Source organism: Carcharodon carcharias, chromosome 8, assembly GCF_017639515.1.
Source record: "Carcharodon carcharias isolate sCarCar2 chromosome 8, sCarCar2.pri, whole genome shotgun sequence".
NCBI classification, from domain to species: Eukaryota; Metazoa; Chordata; class Chondrichthyes; order Lamniformes; family Lamnidae; genus Carcharodon; species Carcharodon carcharias.
In genome coordinates, this window is record NC_054474.1 from 143,754,299 (window position 1) to 143,774,126 (window position 19,828).

At 45.0% G+C, this 19,828-nt stretch overlaps 1 protein-coding gene across 1 annotated transcript in view; it reads right to left on the reverse strand.

Moving 5' to 3' along the window:
- Positions 1-19,828, reverse strand: part of vav2 (vav 2 guanine nucleotide exchange factor) — a 204,361-nt gene that overhangs the window by 85,567 nt on the left and 98,966 nt on the right. The window lies entirely within an intron of this gene.

The window sequence follows — 19,828 nt, forward strand, 5'->3', positions numbered from 1 at the left end:
TCCCCGCAACCCTGTAAATTTCTCCTTTTCAAGTATTTATCCAATTGCCTTGTGAAAGTTCCTATCGAATCTGCTTCCATCGCTCTTTCAGGCAGCGTCTTCCAGATCACAACAACTCGCTGTGTAAAAAATATCTAATCTCTGCCTCTAACAGTCCGTGTCCCTCTGGTTACCAACTCCACCCACACCCCCCCCACCCCCCCTCACTAGAAACATTTCTTCCTTATTTATTCTATCAAAACCAAAGGTCTATGATCACTCAGTTCGGTGCATGTGCCCCTCCCTCTCTCCATCCCCGGGAGCAATGAAAACGATACCACCATGCACAGCATCACAACTGTGGGTGTCTCACTCCCTCTCCTGGTCTGCTTTTATATTGAGAAACCCAAGTGAAACGCCAAAGTTCAAAACAGTACGCAAACCGGGGAGGTAAACAGGATGCAGCGAATAGAGAGACACCAGCTGGTGGAGAGAGGGGAGCCTGAGGGATGTGAGGAGATGCTGGGGCAGAATCACATCAACCAAAATCACCAGAGGAAAAGATTTATTTACACATAAATCACAGAAAGCTGCAGATTCTGACTCAGCTGTGAATTACTGGAAATAAACAGCCTGACATCGTGAAATAAAAACACCAGCAAACTTATACAGAAATATTATTGCAGCAATTGTGGATAATGAGAGACAGTTGAAGGAAGGTTGTGGGAGCATCAGAGAAGGTAGCCAAGAAGAGAGTGAAATGTATGGCCATCTGTTGTGAAAAGAGAGGGAGAATGTGGCCAGGCGATTGATGGAGATGGGACTGCCAGAAAGAAGGAGAAGAGGAAGGCCTAAAACCAGATGGGAAGATGTGCGGTGAGAGACTTCAATGCAGAGGGATTGGAAGAGGAATGGGGGACTGGCGGGGAGCTGGATCAACCAGCCTTGTGGTGACCCCAAAGAAAATGGGAGAAACTAAAAGACGACGACAGTTGAAGCAAATATGGGACTAAATCTGCCTCAGAGCTGGGGCAGGGGGTAAGATGCTCGATATTGTTATGAGGATGTGCTTTTTAAAGGTACAGTTTCTAATTTTTTTTTCTCTGGCTGGCGAAAACTGCTCAGACTGCTATAATCCACATAATCTCGCATTCCACCAACTAGGATGAAACAAAGCAGGCGCTCAACCCCCTGGGGAGCAGGAAGGACCCCACCCCCCTTTGATGGCTTCACACCATCCTGAGACTTTTCAAATGTTTCAAATGTTGGGCTGAGACATCAAAATACAATTATCCTGTTTTGAAACAATAACTGCAGCAGATGTGAACTAATAGAATTTTTCTGGCATATACAGCCAACAAGGTACATTAAGGGCTGCTGACCAAGCAGGAGAGAGAGAGCAAAAGACAATGCTGTACTGAACACAGGCTGACGCTGTGTGCCGTCTCTGTTCCTGTCTCTTGAAAGTGGTGCCTGGATTTGCAACGTAACCATCCTGAGAAATATATTGTAAACAGTGACCTTTTGGGAAAAAATGTTGAAATCTGCTCCACACAACTATACATAGGAAGACAACAGAACAAAACGTCCCCAACATGGAATCACCACATTGAGACCAGCCAAGGAACTACTAACCACATACTCCTCCATTTTAGGTTTCATGAACTGTAAAAATCCACAGCCTATCCTCTTGGTCTGCCATCTGTACTGGTGCCTGTGTGGCGTGAGAGAGAAAGGGATAGAGAAAGGGAGAGAGAGAAAGAGAAGAGAGAGAAACAGAGAGAGAGGGGCAGAGAGAGAGAGAGAGTGTGTGTGTGTGTGTGTGTGTGTGTGTGTGAGAGAGAGAGTGTGAGACAGTGTGTGTGAGTGAGAGAGAGAGGGGGACAGTGTGTGAGAGAGAGAGAGAGTGAATGCAAGAGAGAGTGAGTGCAAGAGAGGGAATGAGTGCGAGAGAGAGAGGGTGAGTGCAAGAGAGAGAGAGTGAGTGCGAGAGAGAGTGAGTGCGAGAGAGAGTGATTGTGAAAGAGAGTGTGGGAGAGAGAGGTAGAAAGTGTGTGTGGTGAGTGAGAGAGTATGTGTTTGTGTGAGTGAATGTGTGTGCACACGTGCGTGAGAGTGCGTTGTGCATGTGTGTGTAAGAGTGAGAATGTGTGTGAGCGAGAGGATGTGTGTGTATGTGTGTGTGTGTCAGTGTGTTTGTGAGAGTGAGAGTGTGTGTATGAGAGAGAGAGCATGTATGGGAGAGAGAGATAGAAAGAGTGTGTGTGTGTGAGAGAGAGAGAGTGCGAATGTGTGTGCATGCACGAAAGAGGGCGTGCGTGTCCGTAAGAGAGTGTGTGTGTGTGAGAGAGAGAGTGTGCTTATGAGTGAGTGTGTGACAGTGAGAGAGAGAGAAAGTGTGTGTGAGAGAGAGTGTGAGTGAGAGAGTGTGTGAGAGTGTGTGAGTGAGTGTGTCTGTGCGAGAGAGTGTCTGTGTGAGAGAGTATGTGCACACATGAGTGTGTGTGTGTCTGAGTGTGAGCGTGCATGTGTGCATGGCAGTGAGAGAGGAAGTATGTGTATGTGTGTGAGAGACTGAGAGAGAGAGAGAAAGTGAGTGTGTGAGCAAGAGATCGAGCACGAGAGAGCGAGTGAGAGTGAGAGCGCAAGCGAACGAGCAAGCAAGGGAGAGTGTGTGTCCAGATGAATGTGTGTATGTCTGAATAGTGGTCACAATTTACCTGTTTTGATCGTTTCAGGAAATAGTGTCAATAAACTTACCATGTTCTTTACCAAAGAAAAGCTGTGTGGTTAATTCGTTACAATCTGAAAGTGTAAATAGTGGGACTCCTGCAGAATTGGCAAAGCATATCCTCACTAAATACACAAAAAAAATCCCTATACGGTCAGAGCTGCAGGGGGAGAACAGGGGAGTCATTTCTACCCTTCCCTACATGGTCATAACAATATTCACTTGTCACCTCTTGTGAGCATCAACATTGGGCCGAGGCTGTGCATTTTAACCTCACCCAAAACCAACATTCCCTGTAAAATCTTGTTGTTGTGCATGGCCAGTTTATTTCACACAGGATTTAATACAGGCCAGACCTACACAGTACTTTCTAGTCTGTTGCATGGCCACTCTCACACCGCTCAGCAGGAACACCATTCAATGTACTGTCCAAGCCGGAGCCAAATGACACAGTTCCAGGTTTCAAAACAGCAACAGTGTTCCCACTGTCCAGTTCCCCACCATTCCCACTGTCCAGTGTTCCCATTGTCCAGTGTTCCCAACGTCCAGCGTTCCCCAGAACCTGGGATGAAATGAGAGAGAAAGAGACACGGAGGGCGTAAGTGTACCTGAACACGACGTGCACACGGAGCTATCTTTCAAATTGCTGAAACTTCCTCAAAATCAACTTTAGGGATTCCAAAAATGTGTCACAAAGTTCTTCAGTCCTTAATTTCATGAATTAAATGTAAAAGAAAATTCCATCCCAGCCAGAGTGACCATGCATGGATGAAAAAAATAGCGGACACTTCACCGTGAGTGAGTCCTGGCAAGACTATGGAAATGGGGGTGGGGGGGTGGGGGTGGAAGATGCACACAACACTTCGGGAGCAGTGGGTGGGGGAAATCGGTCTTTGATAACCCTGGCTCAGACCCCCTCCCCCACAACCCTAGACACCCGCTGGTTAGCGCAAACTCGACCCACAAATCTGTTGTGGCCGAAGCAGGGGCAAGCACAAAGCCTGAAGCAATCCAGAACAAAGCATGCCTGGAGAGTGCTGAGCCAGGACAGGACAGGACAAAAAAACCACTTTACTAGACAGACCCAGAAAAGGCAAGGCAGTTGGTCACCCTGAGTCCAGCCTCATCATTATCTCTCTGTTGTGTATTACACTGAGTTAGACTAACACGTGCTCAGCTGCAGGCAGCCATTATTGAACTCACTTTATCTACACCTCCCCAGCAGAGAGGGCAGCAAAGAGGGCAATGTGACAAAATATTCAAATCTTGCAATGTACAACAAACAACCTGTTTTGAAAACTTTGCTCACTTTTTGACAGCTGTGAAAAATTGCACCACAGCAGCTGAGACAATCCACAACATTCTAAAAAGTCAATTTGCCCTATCTCTCAAAGTGAAAAGGTTCTTTAAAAAATTCCGGGGTCTGAATATAGATCCACATTTTTGCCAAAAACTAATCAACACAAACAGGCCATTCAATCCTTTGCAGCTGCTTGACTGTTCAATAAAATCATGGCTGATCTTCCACCTGAACCTCACCTTCCCAAGAAGAATGAAAACACCGCCACCGCCCCTTTTCATAAGTGGTGGTGATGATAAGGGCTCAGCCATTTAGATGAATAAGGAGAAATCTCTTCACCGAGAGAGTTATTCAATCTTTGGAATTCACACCCAGAGAGTTGTGCATGCTCAGTCTTTGGCGATATTCCGAGCTAACAATGGATTTTGCATTGAGGAATATGGAATAGCAAAGGAAGGTGAAGTTGAGGTAGAACTTCAGCCATGATTTTATTGAAAGATGGAGCAGGCTCAGAAGACTGAATAGCCAATTCATCCTGCATTCTGTATCTAACCCCGTGCTGTACCTGTCCTGGGAGTGTTTGATGGGGACAGTGTAGAGGAAGCTTTACTCTGTATCTAACCCCGTGCTGTACCTGTCCTGGGAATGTTTGATGGGAACTGTGTAGAGGGAGCTTTACTCTGTATCTAACACTGTAACTTGCGAGAGAGACAAATAATGAAGAGCGAGAAAAAATTACAGAAATAAAGACAAACGGTCTAAATATTGCTGAATTTGAGCAACAGGTGAAGCTCGCTATCTCACGTTGCTACTATGCAGTAGCAACACGAGTGCTATTTGCCACTAACAGGACGCTGCCGTCAAGCCAAAAAGACGTTCTGCCTATCACACAAATGAGTAATGTTGTACATGAATTCCAGTGCCAGTGTGACACTGGGTATGTAGGCCGTACTTCCCAAAGACTGGCGGATCGTATCAAACAGCATGTCCCAGCCGCTGTTCACATGGGGCAGGGTATAAGCCGTGCCCAACCAGCCCATGCTTGCAAAATTCAAAACACAGTGTCCAACACTAGATGTGATTCCACGATTGGACAACATTTGCTAAATAATCTTCAGTGAACTAAAAATTATGCTGGCAACCAACTTAAGATCGTCATTCGGGCTTGTAGTGTAGCACATTTGTGTGTACTGGAAGCTACATATATTAATACACAGGGTCCTGTTCTTTGCAGACAGAAAGAACATGTACACATTGCGCCTGTTTCAGCTAAACAAAATAAGTGACAGTCATTCGCTGACTCATTCCGCAGGGCAATGCCTGGACCAATCAGGATCAAATTGCCTGTTTAAATTTCAAACAATGCTTGGCAGTTAACTGTCAGTCACCACCACTGGTGCATTCTCTATGGCAACACCCTTTGCCAACCAATCAGCATTCTCTTCACATTGAGGATAAATTGTTGTTTTCTCCTTATATTGGTATTCTTGCAAGTGCTCTGATGAGCGCAAGTCTAAAAACTTTGACATCTCTTTTTTCAGTAATACTCAAGTTCTGTACGACCAAACGACTACTTGTAGGCTAAATATTAACAAGGGATGTGTGGCCAGAGTGTGGGGCAGGGTGGGGCAACGCAAGTGGCAGGAGGGGGGCACTGCACGAGGGAGGGGCTCCCAGTGCGAGAGGTGGGGGTCCCCAGTGCGAGGAGGGGTCCCAGTGCGAGAGCGGGGGGGCCCAGTGCGATGGAGGGGGTGGGGGGCGGGGGGGGACAGTACCAGTACGAGAGGGGGGGGCCCAGTGCGAGAGAGGGGAGCCCAGTGCGAGGGGGGGGCCCAGTGCGAAAAAGGGGGGCCCAGTGTGAGGGAGGGAGGTCACTGTGGGAGGGAGGTCACAGTGAGACGGAGGGTGCACACTGTTAATGATTTCCAGTAGAAATCCAGAAGAAGAAATACTGTTAAACCAAATCTTAGTCAGGTTCTGAGGCAGGGTGTAACTGAGTGTGAAACAAGCTCAGTGCATCTACAAACTCACCCCTGAAAACCCCAACAGTGACCCTCACAAGTCAGGCGCTGCCCTCTTTATGGCACATTTAACTCCCAAAGCTGCAACATTAGCACAGCTTAGTGTAAACACAGCCTTTGCAAATTTTATGGCCCCTCAGTAAAGAGCTGAAGCTCAGACTGTCAGGATCAAGTCCTGTGCCGTGGGCAAACAATAGGCAGAAACAGTGACAGAACAAGAAAACTGGAAGCGACCCTATGGATTCAGGCGTTAATTGAATTAGCAGCTGACAAAAGGATTATTTCTGTATTCTCTGGCTGCACGAGTTGAAATAATCACCTCGCGTTGCACCCTGGGCCCTGTGCCTCTCACAATAATGAGAATAAGAAGAAAATAGAAATTGAAACCATCCAGCTCACGCCAGTATTTCCTCGGCATCATCTGACTCTCAGCAAAAGCAAATCAAACCGATGAGAAAGAGTGTTTCACTATGTTATCTTATTATAATGGGGGAATATCTTGGGCTTATTTACTGTACAAGACATAATTACCAACTTTCTTAGGGCAGATAATTCAAATTTTGGCAAACACTTCGGACGGTGTGACGGTGTCTGTGTTTTCCATGAGATTGACGGTGTGAAACGTGTTCACCGCTCTTCGTCTTGCCATGCACATCATCGTCATTTTCTGATTTGTCAATCACCTCATGTATATGTTTCTGACGGGATACTGGGTGGTCGTTCTTACTGCTTGAAGGTCCCTTTTTGGGGATCCTTTGGCTCTTCTGCTGTTAATTCTGATGTGATCAGGCCTTCATTCCCAATTACTAGGTGAATTTTTATGGCTTGCTCCTCTGGTTCAGACACATCTGAATCAAGAAACCATAGCTCTGCACGCTGTTTAAACATTCTGAATTCGGATAGTAGGTCAGCTGCAGCCCAATTGAAACTGGGGAATTTTGTGGACATTCTGGCAATGTTCCTTTAACCTCCCTTCTCCTATAGTAGCTGGGATGAGTAACTGTAGCCCCATTTGTGTGCTTTTCCAAAGCTTCGCCCATGAAGACGAGTTGTGGCAGGAACCAACCGTGGAGTAATGGTGTCTTTACATCTTATTCAATTTATTGCTCAGCAACTCCTGAAGCCACCAATCATAATTGTAAATTTCTCTGGCCCGATTTTTATGATGTCTTCTTTGTCTTTTGTTGTTTGGCTCTCCCTCGCTCACTATCGATCCGGCCCACATCCTGGTCACACGCCTTCCCCGACTGGGCGGGACTGACGGGCTATGCGCTACAATCTCACCATGAGGGACCCGTCTGCTTATCAGCTCTTTCTTTGAGCACTATTCCAGCACCGTCTCCAAAGCTTTTCTTCGCAGTAAACATGCTGCATTTTCAATACGATCTGATGCTTTGACTTTGTTGTAGTCTGACCAAAATGTCGAGGGTCTTCTCATGCCACGTAGCATGATCTAAGGCTGTTATGTACTGTTCCAGTACAGCTACAACACTGGCATCTACCTGGCAATGTGGAAAACTGTCCAAGTATGCCCTGTACACAAGAAGCAGGACAAATCCAACCCGGCCAATTACCGCCCCATCAGTCTACTCTCCATTATCAGTAAAGCAATGGAAGGGGTCATCAACAGTGTTATCAAGTGGCACTTGCTTAGCAATAACCTACTCACTGATGCCCAGTTTGGGTTCTGCCAGGACCACTCAGCTCCTGACCTCATTACAGCCTTAGTTCAAACATGGGCAAAAGAGCTGCATTCCTGAGGTGAGGTGAGAGTGACTGCCCTTGACATCAAGGCAGCATTTGACCAAGTGTGGCATCAAGGAGCCCTAGCAAAACTGGAGTCAATGGGAATCAGGAGGGAACACCCTCCACTGTTTGGAGTCATAAGAACATAAGAACTAGGAGCAGGAGTAGGCAATTCAGCCCCTTGAGCCTGCCCCGCCATTCAATATGATCATGGCTGATCTCATTTCGGCCTCAACTCCAATTTTCCGCCCTCTCCCCATAACCTTTCAACCCGTTACTAATTAAAAATCTGTCTATCTCCTCCTTAAATTTATTCAGCGTCCCGGCATCCATTCCACTCTTAGGTCGTGAATTCCACAGATTCACGACCCTTTGAGAAAAGTAATTCCTCCTCATCTCTGATTTAAATCTATGACCCCTTAGCCTAAAACTATGGCCTCTCTTTCTAGAATGCCCCAGAAGGGGAAACATCTGCTCCACGTCTATTTTGTCTATTACCTTTAGCATCTTATATACCTCAATTAGATCTCCTCTCATCCTTCTAAACTCTAGGGAGCATAGGCCTAAACTGCTCACTCTCCTTGTAAGACAAGCCCCGCATCTCTGGAATCAATCAAGTGAACCTCCTCTGAACCACCTCCAATGCAACTACATCTTTCCTCAAGTAAGGGGACCAAAACTGTGTACAGTACTCCAGGTGCGGTCTCACCAATGCCCTGTACAGTTGCAACAACACTTCCCTATTTTTATACTCTATTCCTTTAGCAATAAATGCCAAAATTCTATTTGCCTTCCTTATTACCTGCTGTACCTGCATACTCACTTTCAGCGATTCATGAACGAGGACACCCAGATCCCTCTGCACTGAAGAATTCTGAAGTTTCCCTCCATTTAAATAGTATGTCGCCTTTTTATTCTTCCAACCAAAATGGATAACCTCACACTTATCCACGTTAAACTCCATCTGCCAAGTGTTGGTCCATTCATCTAGCTTGTTCATATCCGTTTGTAAATTTCTTATTTCTTCATTGCAACATTACTTTCCCTAGCACAAAAGGAAGGTGGTTGTGGTTATTGGAGGTCAGTATTCTCAGTTCCAGGACATCACTGCAGCAGTTCCTCAGGGTAGTGTCCTCGGCCCAACCATCTTCAGCTGCTTCATTAATGATCTTCCTTCCATCATAAGGTCAAGTGGGGATGTTTGCTGACGATTGCACAATGTTCAGCACCATTTGCGACTCCTCAAGTATTGAAGCAGTCCATGTCCAAATGCAGCAAGACCTGGACAATATCCAGGTTTGGGCTGGTAAGTTGCCCCTTGATGTTCAATGGTATTACCATCACTGAATCCCCCACCATCAACATCCTGCGGGTTACCATTGACCAGAAACTGAGCTGGACTAACCATAGAAATACTGTGGCTACAAGAGCAGGTCAGAGGCTAGGAATCATGCTTCGAATAACTCACCTCCTGTCTCCCCAAAGCCAGTCCACCATCTACAACGCACAAGTCAGGAGTGTGATGGAATACTCCCCACTTGCCTGGATGAGTGCAATTCCCACAACACTCAAGAAACTTGACACCATCCAGGACAAAGCAGCCCGCTTGATTGGCACCACATCCACAAACATTGACTCCGACTGCCCTCAGCGCTCACATGATGCATGACATAACGCACCAAGTCTCCTTCGACAGCACTTTCCAAACCAGCAGTCTCCAACATCTCGAAGGACAAGGGCAGCAGATAGTTGGGAACACCACCACCTGGAAATTCCTCTCCAAGTCACTCACCATCCCGACTAGGAAATATATCACCGTTCCTTCACCGTCGCTGGGTCAAAATCCTGGAACTCCCTCCCTAACAGCACTGTTGGCGTGCCTACACCACATGGACTGTAGTGGCTCAAGAAGGCAGCTCACCACCACCTTCTCAAGGGCAACTAGGGATGGGCAATAAATGCTGGCCCAGACAGTGACACCCACATCTCATGAATGAATAAAAAAACACATCCATTTCCTTTTCTGGTCCAGCCTTTTCTCAAGACTCCTTAGCGTTCTTATTACTGCCGCCGCTTTACTGTTCAGCTGCCAACAATGGGCTTTGAGGTGTCCAGTCTTACAGCAACAAAAGCACTGTAGTTTCTTTCTGTTACTTTTACCTTTCACAGTATAATGTTTCTTCACTGTAACATTTTCTTCTCCATAAAGCGAGAGTCTCTTTTGTTCCTCCAGCTTTCCTGCAGGTTTACATATGGAAGTCTACTGCCCCCTAGCTGACTGTGTGATATATCATACCCATCTGCAGGAATCACTGCTTCTCCTACCTTAGAAACACCTTGGTCTTCCAGGTGTGCCCGAATATTTATTGGGATGCTATTGTGAAATTCTCCCTTGTGTCTGCTGCCCTTGTCCTTCTAGATGGTAGTGCTTCTAGGTTTGGAAGATGCTGTCTAAGGAGCCTTGGTGAATTCCTACAGTGCATCTTGTAGGTGGTACACACTGCTGCTATTGTGTGTTGATGGTGGAGCAAGTGAATATTTGTGGATGGGGTGCCAATCAAGTGGGCTGCTTTGTTCTGGACGGTGTCCAGCTTCTTGAGTGTTTGGGAGTTGCACTCATCCAGGCAAGTGGGGAGCATTCCATCACACTCCTAACTTATGCCTTGTAGATAGTGGACAGGCTTTAGGGAGTCAGGAGGTGAGTTACTTGCCGCAGCATTTCTAGCCTCTGACTTGGTCTTATAGCCACAGTATTTATATGGCTAATTCAGTTCAGTTTCTGGTCAATGGTGGCCCCCAGAATGCTGATAGTGAGGGATTCAGTGAATGGTACCGAACATTGTGCAATCATCACCGAACATCCCTGCTTCTGACATTATGATGGCAGGAAGGTCATTGATGAAGCAGCTGAAGATGGTTGGGCCTAGGACACTACCCTGAGGAACCCCTACAGTGATGTCCTGGAACTGAGATGATTGATGTCCACCAACCACAACCATCTTCCTTTGTGCTAGGTATAACTCCAACCAGCGGAGAGTTTTCACCGATTTCCATTGACTCCAGTTTTGCTAAGGCTCCTTGATGCCACATTCAGTTAAATGCAACATGTCAAGGGCAGTTGCTCTCACCTCACCTCAGGAGTTCAGCTCTTTTGTCCATGTTTGAACCAAGGCTGTAATGAGGTCAGAGGCTAAGTGATCCTGGTGAAACCCAAACTGGGCCTCAGTGAGCAGGTTATTGTTAAGCAAGTGCTGCTTGATGGCACTGTTAATGACCGCTTCCATCACTTTACTGATGATTGAGTGTAGACTAATGTGGCGGCAACTGGGTAAGTTGGATTTGTCCTGCTTTTTGTGTGCAGGGCATACCTGGGCAATTTTCCACATAGCCGGGTAGGTGCCGTGTTGTAGCTGTACTGGGACAGCTTGGTTAGGGGTGCGGCAAGTTCTGGAGCAAAAGTCTTCAGTACTATTGCCGGAATATTGTCAGGGCCCATAGCCTTTGCAGTATCCAGTGCTTCAGCCGTTTCTTGATATCACATGGAGTGAATTGAATTGGCTGAAGGCTGACAGCTGTGATGCTGGGGACCTCCGGAGGAGGCTGAGATGGATCATTCACCCAGCCCTTCTGGCTGAAGATTGTTGCAAATTCTTCAGCCTTATTTTTTGCACTGATACCCATTGAGGATGAGGATATTTGTGGAGCCTCCACCTCCAGTGAATTGTTTAATTGTCCATCACCATTCACAACTGGATATGGCAGGACTGCAGAGCTTAGATCTCATCCATTGCTTATGGAATCGCTTAGTTCTGTCTATCTCTTGCTGCTTATGCTGTTGGCACACAGGCAGTCCTGTATTGTAGCTTCACCAGTTGACATCTCATTTTTAGGTATGCTTGGTGCTGCTCCTGGCGTGCCCTCCTACACCCTTCATTGAATCAGGGTTGATCCCCTGGCTTGATGGTAATGGTAGAGTGGGGGATATGCCAGGCCATGAGATTACAGATTGTGGTCGTGTACAATTCTGCTGCTAATGGCCCACAGCGCCTCACAGATGCCCTGTCTTGAGTTGCTGGATCTGTTTGAAATCTATCCCAATTAGCTTGGTGGTAGTGCCACACAACATGATAAAGGGTATCCTCAGTGTGAAGGTGGGACTTCATCTCCACAAGAAGTGTGTGGTGGTCACTCCTACCGACAGATGCGTCTGCGGGAGACAGGTTGGTGAAGATGAGGTTAAGTATGTTTTTCCCTCATGTTGGTTCCCTCACCACCTGCCATGTGGTGGCCTAGACAACTATAGGGGGGCCCACTCAGTACTGAAAGGGTTAATGGAGCAATTGAATTAAACACTTCAGCCTAAGAGAAAAACATTGCAACTGTGAAGAACAATAGCATCTTGTCTGACCACTATAGCAGGATGGGCCTTGAGACATTCCATGTGTCTCTCTCTTGGGCCGAATGTAATCAAAGCTGTGATAGTCAAATTATAAACAACTGCACTTGTGGTGTAGGAATGGAAATTTACCGGAACAAGGACTGGTCAGTTAACATATACAAATAAGCAGATTGAGATGCGCAGAATTTACTGATTGTTTGTAAAATGCTTTTAAGCAAGTGTTTGTGTATTCTGCTTTGAGACAGTACAATAACACTCGCTGCATTGTTCTCCCTTGTGCACGAGTAATAAATGGGGTTTCTATGTATTAATGATGCCTTGGTGTGATTAATCTCCGACAGTTTCTGGATGTCCCACCGAGATGACTAACCCCTAGGGTTGAGTCACGGAGAGCCAGCGTTAGGACCTCGCAATTCAAGGACTCCTCAGTCTGCGGCAGCCCCATTTGAGCTTCTGGGGTTCGTTGACCTGCGATCTGCCTTCGTCTGCCTGTGGCTGACTCTTAGGGTGTTATCTATTTAAATATTTGGGAGGTTAATTTGGCCAGTAATTTAATGTAAGTTAGTAGTAGTATTCCCAGGGGTTCGAGTCCCCGGAGGTGAAAAAGTAGTATTAGTATTCCCAGGGGTTTGAGTCCCCTGGAGGTGAAAATGTAGTAGTAGTACATCTAGGGGTTCGAGTCCCCTGGAGGTGAAAAGTTAGTAATTTCTGTGGTTTTTTTGTGTATATTATTAAGTAAAAATGGGAAATATGGCATCAAAGAAACCCCAGGTTCCCCCTTTGAAGGGAACCCCAAATGCTTATATGTATGTCCATTACGGTCCTGAAATTGTCCAATATGTTTCTGATTGGGTTAAATGGACTCAAGGTAAAGGAGAGAGCTTCCCACCGGCTGGAACATTTAATTGGGACAGAATTGAGCGCTTATAATATGTTTTAAGGGAGGTAGATAGTCCGCTACTGAATTTTCTGTAACTTAATAAAAATAAATTGATCTAAGTTACAAGAGCTGTTTGTGCTGAAGAGAGAGAGAGAGAGAGTACCCCTAGGGAGTTAATGAGCAATTGACAAGGAGCAGCACAGAAAACGTGAGCTTTTGTCAGTTTGAAGGTCCCTATAGGTGGAGCCTTCAAGATCCCTTTATTCCCCCACTGCTCTTGAAGCTTTGTTTAGAGTTAAGTTCAATATTATAGGAGTATCGATACATACCTTTATCTACGTGTTTGTTTGTGTGCAATGAAGCATTTGCATGTGAGCTTTAATGTGTTTTCTTCCCTGAATTGTCTTTTGTGTGTGTAGTTGAGCACTTTAGAGTTGAAAGCCCCATATTAGATTAAAGGAAAAGTTTATTCAAATATTCCAAAGTTTTGAGTATAAGGTTTGAGTTGAGATTTCTGGCAAAAATCGTAATTTGAAGGTAGTGTAAAGATAAACAGGGTGTGCCTTTGTTTGAGATGAACCAACCCTTGTACCACCCCCTTGCAGACTAGTAGGGAATAACCCTCATCATCAGCTTCCAAGCTGATTGGGATTAATACATACGAGTTAGTATTCTAAAATTCTGGGAAAAAAAATTACTTGAAATTCAGATTCTAGGAAAACCAAAAGACATAAACACAAGGTCTAGGTGGTTCCAATGGATAAAAAGGGTTTTTTATGAAGAGATGAATTAAATATTAAAGGAAATCTGTATCCCAACAGCACTGTAATTTGAATTTGGGACAATCTTGAGATGTAAAATGCAGTGTATTTTAACAGGTTACTTTTGAATCACTAGGATGCTAGCTAAGATAAAGAATGTGTCAATAAACAGACGGAAATTATAACTTGGATACAAATCATTACATGTGAAAAAGAGGTTGTTTTGATTTTGGTAATGTAAATGACAGTTCTTACAAGGTTAAAAAATTTGAGGTTTGGTTCTTGATAGAAGTTCTCAAAAGGGAATTTTCATTTTAAAAGGTTTGACAACAATTGGCACTAATTCAAATGCTGCAAGCTTTTGTATTTGTAAAGTCTGTTCCCAAAATATGAAGCTAAGCTCAAGATCTTGACAAAGTTTGGCAGAAATCTATTTTGTGGCCGAGTTAATGAATCTGGGATAATGCAAAAAAAAAGTCAGACATAATTTAGTGGGACAATAAAATGTTGTTTGAGAAGAAGGAAGCAAAACATGTCAATGCTTGATTTCTGTTTTAAAACTGTTATGAGAATATTTTATTTATTTTAAAGTCTCTCCAGGCAACCTGAACAAGATAAGATGATAGCTGTTGTATGTGTAAAATGGTATGAGGCAAGTAGAAGAATGAGTTAGGCAAAGAGGACATAATGCACAAACTGTTTTAAGGGAAAAGAATTTGATAATCTGGCCATCAACTGAGGCATTGGAACTGCACAAGGGGAGATAAGCAAAGACCTAGAGACAGAGATCCCCGTTGAAATGGAATCGTTAATATGGCCTAAAGAGTAAGGAAACATTTTAAACAATCAAGACAATAGAGAAACTGAACTCAAGAGAATCTTAGGATGATTATGGTCAGGAAAAAAAACTTAGAAGTAAAACTATGTGGAATCTGTAGTTCAGGAATTGAAATGTAAGGAGAAATAATACTTAACAACAATTTACCACAAGATCGATACAGGTAAAGGGAAAGCTGGAAAAAGGCTAAATAGATGTATTACTGATTATATTAATGTGCCTGCGAGCTACAAAAAGTAAGACCACAGAATTAACACCTTGATGACAGGCAGAGTTAAGCGGTTCCCAGAGAGAACCATCACTGGAATTGAAGATAGTGAGCCATTGAAAGATAGGATAAGAAGGTGCATTGTAGAATTGTTTAAGGAATTGAGGTCTGACATGAGACAGCAGCAGGAGAGAGTAAACTGGAAGGAGTGGGGGTGCCTACCCAGATGGATTCAGAACAGGGAACTCATTTCACAGGGAGAGTCATTAAAGAAGAGTGTAATCTTATGGAGATTAAACAGGAATTCTATATTCCTTACCACCCCCAGAGTTCAGGGACGGCGGAAAGGATGAGCTGAACTTTAAAAAAACATCAATCAAGAGGCAGGGAACAGCCCAATATTCTAATGCATCGTGGGCTACCCCAAGCAGGACCGCCGGGTTCACTCCATTTGAAATGATAACAGGAAGGGCCATGCAATTACCTGAAGGCATTATAGTAGGAGATGTAGGGCCACTGAAAGGAAAAATACAGGACAATGTAAGGGAATTAAGTAGGCAATTACATGAGTTGAGAGAGGAAGTTAGAGACTGACAGATGATTAAGGATATGGAAACAGGCAAATCCAAAGAGCAACAATGGACCCCCCCCCCACGTGGGGAATAAGGTGATGGTCAGGATGAGCTCAGAGCGAACAGGCCTGGACCATACGAGGTCATTATGACAGGTGATACATGCGCACTTGTAGATATGAGAACGAGAGCCGATGTTAATGTCTCCACAGATCTACGATCCTGGTCGTGGGCGTATCAGTACTGGCAACAAGGTTGGGGATCATCACTGCTCATACCGCACTGCAGGAGGAACTTGGGTACAGCACGGACAGTGCCGAATGCGACATGCAATGGGGAATGATAAATGTAACAGTAGGAGAACAAGTACTTTCAAGTTGTAGTAAGGGTTTGCTTCAGATCGGGCATGGGAGGTCCACCACTACAGCCACCTTCCACATCTACTTCCACAGTCCGAGTAGAGATAATTGAAGACGCTGAAACCACACCGATTGGCCCATCTTGTCCGACTATGCATCCTGGACCAATGAATGGTTTGGTACTGGTTAATCAGAAGTTTTGTATGATAATGTACACCATGAGCTGGTACCCGTCATCTTAAATGTATCCAGTGGGCTCAATCCATACCCAAGCACTCTATACAGCTCTGACGCGCCAATTGATGACTGAAGCAGTTCAGTTCAATGGTGAGATGCGATCAGGTTTGGGAGGGAACCGTGTAAAGCGCAGCCTGATAAATGATGCCGCTACGCTATTCAATATAGGGACATCATTGGTTAATCCAAAGCCTGGCTAGCGTGCTCGGAAGTCGTGCGGGGACTATCAATAAATTAATTGAAATAGGGAAAGATATTTCAGACTAAGCGAGCAGAAATGATGTATGCAGCACCTATGGACAAGAATCATGACTTGACAGGTTGCCAGCTCAGAGGTTTAACATGTGTATATAGAATGAATGTTGAATGTATAGTGAATAGTAATATGCTAATAGGCATTGTATTAGTAATACCTGTCATACCGATGTCAATGACATAACCCAGGCAAGATGCCCACAGTGACTGCTGGTACGGGACCCCAGCCATGGGGCCATTTGTACACCTACAAATGGACTTTATACAAATGCCTAAATATATGGGATATAATTATGTTTTAGTTATAGTATGTTTGTTCTTGTGATGGGTGGAGGTGTATCCCACCCGACGAAATGAAGCTGTTATTGTAAAATTGCTGTTGCGTGAATACATATCCAGATTTGGGATACCAGAGATTTTATCGAGTGATAATGGGCCTCATTTTACCGCTAAAGTGATAAAGGAACTGTTGAGGGCCTTACAATGCAACCATCGCCTTTCCTGTCCATACCGCCCTCAGTTTACTGGGGCGGTGGAAAAACAAAATAATATTCTGAAAAACAAACTAGCTAAATTATGTGAAGAAACCGGTTTGATATAGCCTGAAGCTCTACCCTTGGCGCTCATGACTATGCGCTCTCACCCTAACCATACCACCTCTCTCTCTCCTTATGAAGTTGTAATGGGACATCCTATGCACCTCCCAGTGGCCCCACCCTTGTCTGCTAGGGAAATGGACATCCACGCTATGGATGAGGGAATGATTACATATTGTAAAGCACTCACTAATTCTCTCAAAAGCTTGCATATACAGGTAGAAGAAGCTCAGAAAAAGCCCACCAATGATGATTGCCATCAGTACCAGCCCGGGGACCTAGTCCTGGTAAAGACCTTCAAGAGAAAGAACTGTTTGGAACCTCAATGGGAGGGGCCTTTCCAAGTCCTGCTCACCACCCATACGGCCACGAAGGTTGAAAGACGTCCCTTGTGGATCCACGCATCGCACGTCAAGCCAACGCTGACCTTGGACAGAAGTGCTTGTGCAAGAACTTTAACTGAGCCATCAGAATGCTGACTCTGATTTGGATCCTGTCCTGCGTGGTCTTTGCAGGGGCATGGACTACCAATTCTGTGGTTCAACGAATGCAGGCCGTAGCCTCGCCAGTTAATCGAACTAAATGTTGGATTTGTACTCATTTTCCTGTTAACCCCTCCTCCTCAGAGATGCATTTTCTGGCTTTCCCCGCAGATTCTGCATGGTCCCTAGGTAATACAGGGGCCCTCATTCATTGAACCCCCATTTGGAGAAGGGAGCTCACCTTTGTGGTTGTTAAGGGGGAGGCCTGGCTATGTGTCAGGAGAAATTATACCAAGGGCAGAACTCGGGTGGCCGAGCTGCCATTGGGTTCCTGTGCCTACCTTGCTGATTCAAGCCAGCTATCAATTCCCTCCCTATCCTCTGGAATCAGGATTCCATTGAGGAAGAAGCTCAGTGACTAGGATACATAGAACTTGGCTAAGGGTGGTGGATTGTCCTTTTAGGACAAAGGGGGGGAAGTGTGGTGGCCTAGACAACTATAGGAGGGCCCACTCAGTATTGAAAGGGTTAATGGAGCAATTGAATTAAACACTTGAGCCTAAGAGAAAAACACTGCAACCTTGAAGAACAATAGCATCTTGTCTGACCACTATAGCAGGATGGGCCTTGAGACATTTCATGTATCTCTCTCTTGGGCCGAATGTAATCAAAGTTGTGATAGTCAAATTATAAACAACTGCACTTGTGGTGTAGGAATGGAAATTTACTGGAACATGGATTGGTCAGTTAACGTACGCAAATAAGCGGATTGAGATGTGCAAGATTTACTGATTGGTTGTAAAATGCTTTTAAGCAGGTGTTTGTGTATTCTGCTTTGAGACAGTACAATAACTCTCGCTGTATTGTTCTCCCTTGTGCACGAGTAATAAATGGGGTTTCTATGACGAAATGATGCCTCGGTGTGATTAATCTCCGACAGCCACAGTCCCAGTCTAGCAGCTATTTCCTTTAGGACTTGGCCAGCTCGGTCTGTACCGAGCCACTCTTGGTGACGGACATTCAAGTCCCCCACCCAGAGTGCATTCTGCACCCTTGTCAAAAGATAAGGCTGAAGAATTTGCTACCCTCAGTGCTTCCTCCAAATGGCTTTCAACATGGAGCAGCATTGATTCATCAGCAAGGGGAGACGCTACGTGGTAATCAGCAGGAGGTTTCCTTGCCCATGCTTGACCTGATGCCATGAGACTACATGAGGTCCAGAGTCGCTGTTGGGGACTCCCAGGGCAACTCCCTCCCGACTGTTTACCACTGTGCCGCCACCTCTGCGATATTTCCGGTGGGACAGGGCAGACCCAGGGATGCTGACGGTGGTGTCTGGGACATTATCTGTAAGATATGATTGCGTGAGGATGACTATGTCAGGCTGTTGCTTGACTAGTCTGTGAGACAGCCAATTTGTGCACAAGGCCCCAGATGTTAGTAAGGAGGACTTTACAGGGTCGACAGGGCTGAGTTTGCAGTTGTCGTTTCCGGTGCCTAGGTCGATGTTGCTTGGTCCATCCGGTTTCATTCCTTTTAGACTTTTTAGCAGTTTGATACAACTGAGTGGCTCAGAGGGTATTTAGGAGTCATATGTAGGCCAGACCAGGAGATTTCCTTCCCTAAATAACAGTAGTGGGTTTTTACAACAATTGACAATGGTTTCATCATCATTTAATGCAGAATTAAAAACCAAAACTGAACTGTTGGCACTTCATGGGGAAAAGGGTAATGAGATTCTTGAACTCCGATACAATCTGGTGAGCCAAAAGTCATCAGACTTTTAATTGGAGGTATTTTATTGAATTCAAATTCCACCATCTGCCATGGTGGGATTTGATCCCGTGTCCCCAGAACATTACCTTGGGTCTCTGGATTCCTAGTATGGTGACAATAACACTACATCACCGCCACTGCCTCCACCCTGGTTAAAACCAAAGTGATACAAGTGAAACGTGTACCCTCAGATACCACTGAAAAGGGGGATATGGCTCAGAATAGTCAAGAGAATTCTTCCTTGACTACTGGTAAAGTGTGTCAGGCTACTGGGGTTCTTAGAGAAAAAAGCAAAATACTGCAGATGCTGGAAATCTAGAACAAAAACAAAAATATCTGGAAAAACAGCAGATCTGTCAGTATCTGCGTAGAGGGATACAGTTGACATTTCGAGTCCGTATGACCCTTCATCAGATGAAGGGTCATACGGACTCGAAACATCAGTTGTATCCCTCTCTGCAGATGCTGTCAGACCTGCTGAGTTTTGCCAGGTATTTTTGTTTTTGTTCTGGGGTTCTTATAGGTTTTGTTTCAAAGAGAGAAGTGGTATCTTACTTCTCCAACAAAACAAGTAAACAAATTAATATTTTGAGAGACACTGGACAAGATCAGTCACTGATGGTGGCTGATGATACAATTTGTGTTCCAGATGATTTGATGAAGGAAAAAATATTAGTAGTGGGAATGA